Below are 8,839 nucleotides of genomic sequence, written 5' to 3' on the forward strand. Positions count from 1 at the left end.
TAACCTTTTCATATCATGAAATGGTTCCAAAATTAGTTCGATGAGCATACCTTCATGTTCAAACAACTTTCACAAGATTGGGTCGAGGTTAAAACCCATTACAAAATCATAAACCATCAATTTGGGTGAATCCACGACCCTTATTCAAATTAACCATACCCATGCATCCTAAATATTTCAAAACCATCAATTCAAATCATGAATCATTCATAAAAGCCATTGGAAATCAATGCATTCATTAAGGCTCAGAAACCCCCCAACCCACATTCATAAACCACAATTTCATCCCATGAATAACGAATGTAAATACATGCATTTAACAAAATAAACTTTGAGAAAGAGTTACATGCCTCAAATATCAAGAGTTATGTAGAATAAACCACCAATTGAACCCCTAGATATTCAACCTTGAGAAACCCTAGAATGTTCTTGATTGAGGATTTGAGCGAGTTAAGATATGTTTATGATTGTTAAAGTAATGGAAAGAACCCTTTCTAGGTGTTTTATGGATGTGGGTTTTATTTGGGGAAGATGGAAATAACAAGAATCCCTCAAATTAAATGTGTAGAAATATACGCTCGGGCGTCTCGAGTAACCTTATAACTCGTGATGACTCCTTATGAGTCATCACATGACTCATGGTCTAGGCAGTGTCTAAGGATCATCTTGCTATTGAACCTATGAGTCATAGTGTGCTACTTGTAGTCATACCTTATAACCTTAGGGTCCAATCATAGTCAGGACAGAGACATTTGGGCACTACATTGGTTTAGCTAAGGAAGGGACACTATGACCTGTAAAGAGTCTTGATGACTCGTTAGGTGCAACGCATCACCAAGGTAGAGACATGGGCAACCTTAACTATTCATCCAATGGTTGGAGCTCTATCACTAGTCAAGACACCTTACGACTCGTAAGGTGAGTCATAGGTTGGGCAGTAACTCAAAATCAAGGAATTCATTAGAGGAAAAAATTTTGGGTGTTACACTACTAGTCTTACTTTGAACCTCTCAACATCTTTATTTACCGTATGCTTAATTTTGTACATTCATTTAGAGCCAATGTCATGTTTTTACTATGCCAGATCAACAACTTCTCAAGTATTGCTGTCTCTTAGTTCCTTGATCTCCAATAACATAGCCTCAACCCACCTCTCATCCTCAGTGGCTTTGTTATAGCACTAAAGTTTCACCAATATAGAGAAGTTTATTATACATTTGTGGTCACTAGAAGTAACATTTTGATAAGATAAGTAGTTTCCAATAGGATATCTTATCCCGTCTTCCTTCTTTGGTATTGCATAATTATTTAGCCAAATAGGTTTTCTGGTCAGTCTAGGTGTTCTTCTTGGCATAGAACATATAGGTGGTACAATTAGTAGATAAATTAGTTTTCAACTCAGATGATACATTTATAGTAGTATTTGATAGAAGTACATGTGTTTGTAAGACATCATGAACAACATAAGGAATTACACTTGGTATATTAGTGCATGAGGAAGGATCTTCTACACAAGAGTCTGTATCTATTAAATCATCAACACCTGATTGTTCTTGAAGAAAATCTGTAGTGGATGCATTTATATTTCTAGTTCCAAAAAGAAACACATGATCCTGGAACACAATATCTATAGACACACAGTTTGTTAGTGGTCAAATGCATAATTAAAGTGCCCTTTTGAGCAGGAGAATAACCCATCAAGACTATTGGTTTGGCTCTTTCTGAGCATTTATCACCACTTGGTAATACAGATGCAAAACATAAATGACCAATGGCCTTAAAATGTATCAAAGATAGTGGCTGAGAAAATAGTATATCATAGAGACTTCTACTTTCAATAGCAGAAGAAGGTAGTCTATATATTATAGACTACACCTTTAGCATTCAGACCCCAAAATGTAATAGACATTGGTTATTGAAACTTGATGGATCTAGCTACATTTAGGATTTGTCTGTGTTTCCTCCAACTATACCATTTTGTTGAGGTATATAGGGACAACTACTCTGATGTATGATACCTAGAGACTTAAATAAGTCACTACATTGTGTGTAAAAGACTATGTACCATTATCAGACCTTACAGTTGTAATATGTGCACCAAACTATATTTTTTTCCATACAAAGGTCTTGAGAGCCACAATTATTTCAGACTTTAACTACAATAAATGAATCCGAGTGTATCTACTATGATTATCAACCATTGTTAATAAGTACTATTTCTTGTCATATGTAGGTATTCTAAGGGGTCCCTGAGATCCACATGAACAACATCAAAACACTGAGCAATTGTAGTCTTACTTATAGGAAATATTAGTCCAGTCTGCTTAACTAAGGGACATATATGAAAATTATTGAAACCTTTTGCATCATAATCATGCATTAATATGTCTAGAAACTTAAACACTTGAGCTGATGGATGACCAAGTCTTCTGTGTAGAGATTGCAATCCTACACAACTACTACTGCTACATATTTTTGAATCTATGCCAGGGTTTTTGTGACATATGCTCTTCACTCTTTTCTTTGAGAACATACAAGCCACCATTTTCCTTACCAATCCCCTTCACCCTGCTAAAAGATACAAAACTTAGGTTAAAAAGAGACAAAGCATGATAGCTTCTTATTCATTTTGGACACTGACAATAGGTTAAGTTTAAACTCGAAAACAAGCAACACATCTCTCACAGTAACATCTTTAAAGATGTGTTTTTCTCTAGTGTGAGATATATAAGACTTAGAACCAGTAGGAAGATGTACTTTATCCTTCTCTAAGATACCTACTTTGTAATATTTTGACAGAACATATTTACTTGCTTCAACATGATGTGTTACACCAGAAACCACTATCCGTTCTTGTGACATCACATGAAATAATGAACAAACAAGTTTACATGATATGTTACTGTGACTGGTAAAGTTGTATATTTGTTCAATATTTTCATAATTTGCTTGTACTCTCCATCACTAACTACATGCCCTAAAGGTAGAATAGAAATATGTATCTCCTTGTTGTCTACATGAATAGTTCAAGTAGCCTACCCTGTACCTCCATAAACCTGATCACCAACAATGTTGTTAGTTGAATATTGAGCATTTATCTTTACTCTGTAGTGATACACATGATTACTATATCCACTAGTCTTTCCATAAGACTGATTATTACCTCCTATAAGGTTACAACCTTGATTTAATAAGCTTGATCTACCATTACAACCTTCTCTTCTTCTCTGCTTCGAATCACTAGGATAGCGTATCAACTTATAACAAGTTTCTTTATTATGACCACTAAAATGACAGTAATCAACTTCAATTTCTACTTACTTGCATTATAATTGGATCAATCTTTTCAGCAGAAAAATTTGCACAAGTCAATTGTTGTACTTAATCTTCTGTTATCATTGTATATGCTTGATTGAGTATAGGTGTAACTCCCTTCAATAGAATTTTTAATTTGTCTTGATCACGTGAGTCATTTAGTCCACTTAAAAGTTGTATTAGTCTTAGCTCAAATAAGTGGTTTGCATAGCCTTTGGATTTTTGAAAAGCACATGATAATGCAGGTATTACTGCATAATATTCACTCGATAAACTATTTAATTTTATTAAATAAGCTACTACTAAGTTTGTTCCTTGTGACAAAGTGTTAATCTCTCCATGCAACTAATAAAGCCTTATATGATTTACCTTATCAAACTTTTCTTTCAAATCCTCCCACCCTTCAAATGCAGTTGTTGCGTATATGAGTCTATTATTTAACTTTGCATATAAAGAACTCATTAACCATAGCAACACTATAGCATTTCAGGTTTCTCATTGTTCATGCAACTTTTCTTTGTTTACATCTTTGCTACAGTTCCAGTTAGAAATCCATATTTTCTTTTCTGTAAAAGTACAATTCACATTGATTGACTCCACTCTCCATAGTTTTCAATCCTACAAGCTTGAATGGCTTTAAGGCTGCAGCAGACACATCTAATGTTCCTATGAATAAGGGATCAATAGAATCTATTTTAGGTACCATTTTCAACTTCAGCAATCAAGTAACTAGATATAGAAATAAAAATTAACCATTGTCTATCTTACTTTCTTTCAATATCACACAAAACACTACTAGAAAATAGAGATCTACTAGAGCAGTTAAAAATTAGGATAAGAACCGCAATTCAAAAATTAAGATAAGAACGGAGATCTAAAACTATACCACAATGGAGATCGAAACTCCATAGATTTCTTCTCAAATTCTATGAGCTAGCTAGAGTTCTGATACCATGTTAGTATCACTCAAAATCAACTAAAATTCTTTAAGAAACTAACTATATTGAGAAGAGGATAGAGAACTTTAACCAACTGGTTGTATGGAATAGAGTTGATCCCATTACATGAGTCTTAGTTAAGTATTTATAGACTAAAACAACTTGTTCTAGAATTTTCTAACAAACTAACTCACTCATCTGTTTTTGAATAACCTTAATGTAATAGTAAAAAATCTAACAACTCTCAATCACATACTCAATATCATGACAAAAAATTCCAAGGGTCATGATGGCACTTGTCGAGGTGAACATTGACAAGTAAGCTTGTCATCTAAACTGATACATAATGGGGAAAAGATAATAATGACCCCAAGGTAAAGCTTTTAGAACGGGACTGAAGCAGACAAATATATATCAAATACAGAAAGAAACATAATTAATAAAACCAAATCCTCAAACCTAGTCTCACAGGGTAAGAACATAACTAGTACAATGCAAAGTAAAATACAAAAGACATCCAAAATAGGATATAACTCTTTCTCGAAATACAATAAAGATAAAGTCTAATAAAAAAATATTGAAGTAGACTCTGGACGCTCGAAATTAAGTACTACCTTGAAAATCTCCAAATGATGCCCAAAACTAAACACTGTGAGGTGCACCCTAACCTGAATCTGTACCAAAAGGGTACAATAGGAGTAAGTAAAATCAACTTGTACTCAATAGGTATCTTAGGCCAACTGAGCAAAGTAGAAAATAAAGCATACAAAATAGACACTATGGGCACATCACCTGCAGTAAAAAATGTCCCACAACAGTAGCCCATACTGCTTTCACAAACAGTTTTCTAATATTCATAAATAACATAACAAAATACCAGAAAGGAATACAAGTATACATTTATAACACATATAAACAAGGAAAAGAGAACAACTTGTACTCAAATCCATATATCTATATCTCCTCCCCGACACATCCCTCGGGGAAGGTTTTATTAGATGCCACATTTTCTATCAGAAAAAGTTATTGTTAGTGTTTCTCAATATTTCCACGGTGGGACAATTATTTCATGAATGAGTATGAGGATGTGATGCTCACAACTAACCATAACGAGTATTTTCACAACCAACTACAATGAGTATGTCAACAACCAACCACAATTAGTATTTCCACATCCAACCAATATACCATCACGTGAGCCAAATATCCACTTATTATTATACACCATCTAGAAATCCAATATGATTCGTATCACTATAGAGTGTGAATACATCACAACACACAATTTGTACCACAACATGCTTTTTCATCAAAAAAAATAAAATTATTATCTTATATACAAGGCTATCAATATCACAAAGGATCCCACACGGTCACATAAAACACATGATGTTCCAAAACCATTACATAACATCACATATAGGTCCCAATATATGTACAACACAATAAGATAGCCATTTTTCATGATTAGTTCCAACACCCTTAACAATAACGAGTTAAAAATTAGGTTTAAATCAAAGAAAAATTATTTTAAATCTTTACTGGGTAAAATCCCTGAAATCCTTTTAAAAATCAAGAATTGAAGTTGTTTTGAAGTTGAAAATAAGAAAAACTAAGAATGATATGCATAAAAACTCATCCAATTGATAAAGGTTTAAAATTAGAGTTCAAATTGGAGAAATACAATTTTTTAGGCTTTACGAGCCAAAATCCCCAAATTTCATTCTTTAATCCAAGTTTTAAAAGAGAATTTGATGATGAAGTTTGAAGAAAATAATTAGAATAGGTATTTTGGAGCTTACCCAAGCTTAGAAGTAGAGAAAATTGCTCAAAATCATGAAACGCTATGCTTCAAGTCTCAAAAATGGTAAAAATGAAAACCAAGTATTTATATACTCAGGCATTGCGATTGCGCATCAAGTGTTGCGATTGCGGTACCTGGTTGATAGGGGTATCGCGATGCAGTCTAAGTGATATGATTACGACATATGTCTGCATTCCCCAGTCGAGATCGTTCAAAGATCATCACAATCACGGGTGCACCAACTAAGTGGTGCACCGGCTAGGAACTTGGTGCATTCCTAGTCTCCCCATGCCCCACGGGATTCATCTATAATCTTGTGAATGCATACGAACTATGCTGCCTTATTAAAATCGATGATCTAAACTCAATGGTGATATTTAATTTTTCAAAATCAAAAACATCATTTTCACAAAGTTGACCCAAAAACCCATATTCATAACTTTCCGAAGGGTCAAAATGAGATTTAAAAGCCATAAAACCACATCAAACAAGTTATCACCCTAAAATTAATGTTCTGGATCTGTTGGCATAACCGATTCTACTATCTATCGTATAGATCATAAGATATCAACTGAAATCAACTATAAGGCTCTCAAAGCCGCCACAAACCACAATATCACATAAAAGGCACAAAATTATTGTGGGAACTATATCAATCATCCCCATACCCCAAAAGTACCATAACATAACCACGGGAGTGGTAAAATAGTCAAATTATATAGAAACACATATTTAACACATTTCATCAAAATTCAAGCTGTTACATCATCCGCTACTAAAAAAACTAGTTTTTCCTAAAAATAAAGGCAAGAGAAATACCTGAATAAGCAAAAAGATGGGGATAAGAATTATGCATATCAGACTCGACCTCCCATGTAGCCTCATCTATAGGTCGATGCCTCTACTAGACCTTAGCTACAGGAATAACTCTAGAGCATAATCGTCAAAATCCCTAACCAATATGCAGACTAGCTCCTCAATAAAAGACAACCTCTCATCTTACAAACTTTCTCTCAATGAATGACATAAGACTCATCTGGAATGTAATGATGAAGCATGGAAACATGAAAGGCTAGATTAACAACTAATAAGTTTGAGGGAAAAGCAAACTCATAAAGACACATCACCAACAGTCCAAAGAATCTCAAAAGGGCCATTATACTTAGGTTCATGCTTTCCTCTCTTCCCAAACCTTATCACACAGTTCATGTGCCAAACTCAAGGAAAAACACAATCACCGACACCAAATCCCAAGGTATTAAGTCTACAGTCTGCATAACACTTTTTCCTACTTTGAGCCACTCGAAGTTATTATGAATGATCCAAACTCTATCTAAAGACACACAAAGAAAGTCTGTACCTTGCGATCTAACCTCAGAAACCTAAAACCAACCTACTACACAGCCATAACATCTACCATACAAAGCTTTAAAAAGAGTCATATGAATACTTGAATGGTACATATTATTATATGCAAACTCCGCCATGGCTATGTGCTCTCCCACTAGACACCATAATCCATCACACAAGCATCGATCATATCCTACAAAACCTAGATAGTACGCTTTGACTGACTATTTGTCTAGGGCATAAAATGTTGTGCTAAGATCAACCCGAGTGCCCAACTCATCCTGAAATGTCTTCCAAATGTAAGATGTGAATATGGAAACTCAATCTTAAATGATAGTCACTGACACACCATGTAGTCGTATAATCTCACAAATTTAGATAGGGATAACTTCTCAGCACTCAAAGAGACCTGCACTAAAATAAAATGAGCAAACTTTGTCAATCGATCCACGATGACACAAACACTATCAGATCCATCAGAGGTGTAAGGTAATTCAATTGGGAAGTCCATAGTGATTCATTCCCATTTCCACTCAAGAATGGGTAACCTCTAAAGAAATCCACTAGATCTCAAATGCTTGGCCTTCACCTACTTGCAACAAAGGCAATGAGCAACAAAATATGCTACATCCTTCCTCATACCTCCCCACCAGTAATGTTTTCCTAAGTCACAATATATCTTAGCCACTCCTAGATAGATGGAATACCTGGAATAATAGGACTCCTCCAAAATCAATCTAATCTAGTCACCCACACTCAACACACAAACTTTGCCTCCAATCCTCAAAACTCTATCCGAGCCAAGTATAGCTTGCTTGGACTCACCACTTAACACCTTATCCTAAATCAAACTAAATTTGACATCATCAAAATGATGAACTTAAATTTTCTCCATCAAAGAAAACCTAGCCTCCAAAAATTCCAAAACACGCCAAGTTGTACAAAATATCAAGCCTAACCATTTGGTTAGATAAAGACTGAACCTCTAAGGCCAAAGGCCTCTTCTGGGTCAAATAATGCACCAACTACCCATGCTAGTTGACTTTAGGCTCAAGGTATCTGGAACCATATTTTCCTTGCCTAGATGATAGAGAATAGTCTAGTCATAACCCTTACACAACTCAAGACAATAATGTTGTCTCCTATTATGATCCCGCTAGGTGAAGATGCACTTAAGGCTACGATGATCTGAGAAAATCTCACAATGAACTCCATACTAGTAGTGCCTCAATAACTTCAAATCAAAAACAATTATGCACACCTTTAAATCATAGGCAGGGTAATCATCTCATGGGGATTCAACTAACAAAAAGTATACGCAATTACCTAACTCTCCTGCATCAACACAAAACGTAACCCAACACCTGAAGCATCATAAGTAATAGTGAAACCAATGCCCTCCTTAGGAAAGATTAAAATAGGAGCTGAAGTC

The sequence above is a fragment of the Capsicum annuum genome, chromosome 11 (genome assembly GCF_002878395.1).
Source record: "Capsicum annuum cultivar UCD-10X-F1 chromosome 11, UCD10Xv1.1, whole genome shotgun sequence".
NCBI classification, from domain to species: Eukaryota; Viridiplantae; Streptophyta; class Magnoliopsida; order Solanales; family Solanaceae; genus Capsicum; species Capsicum annuum.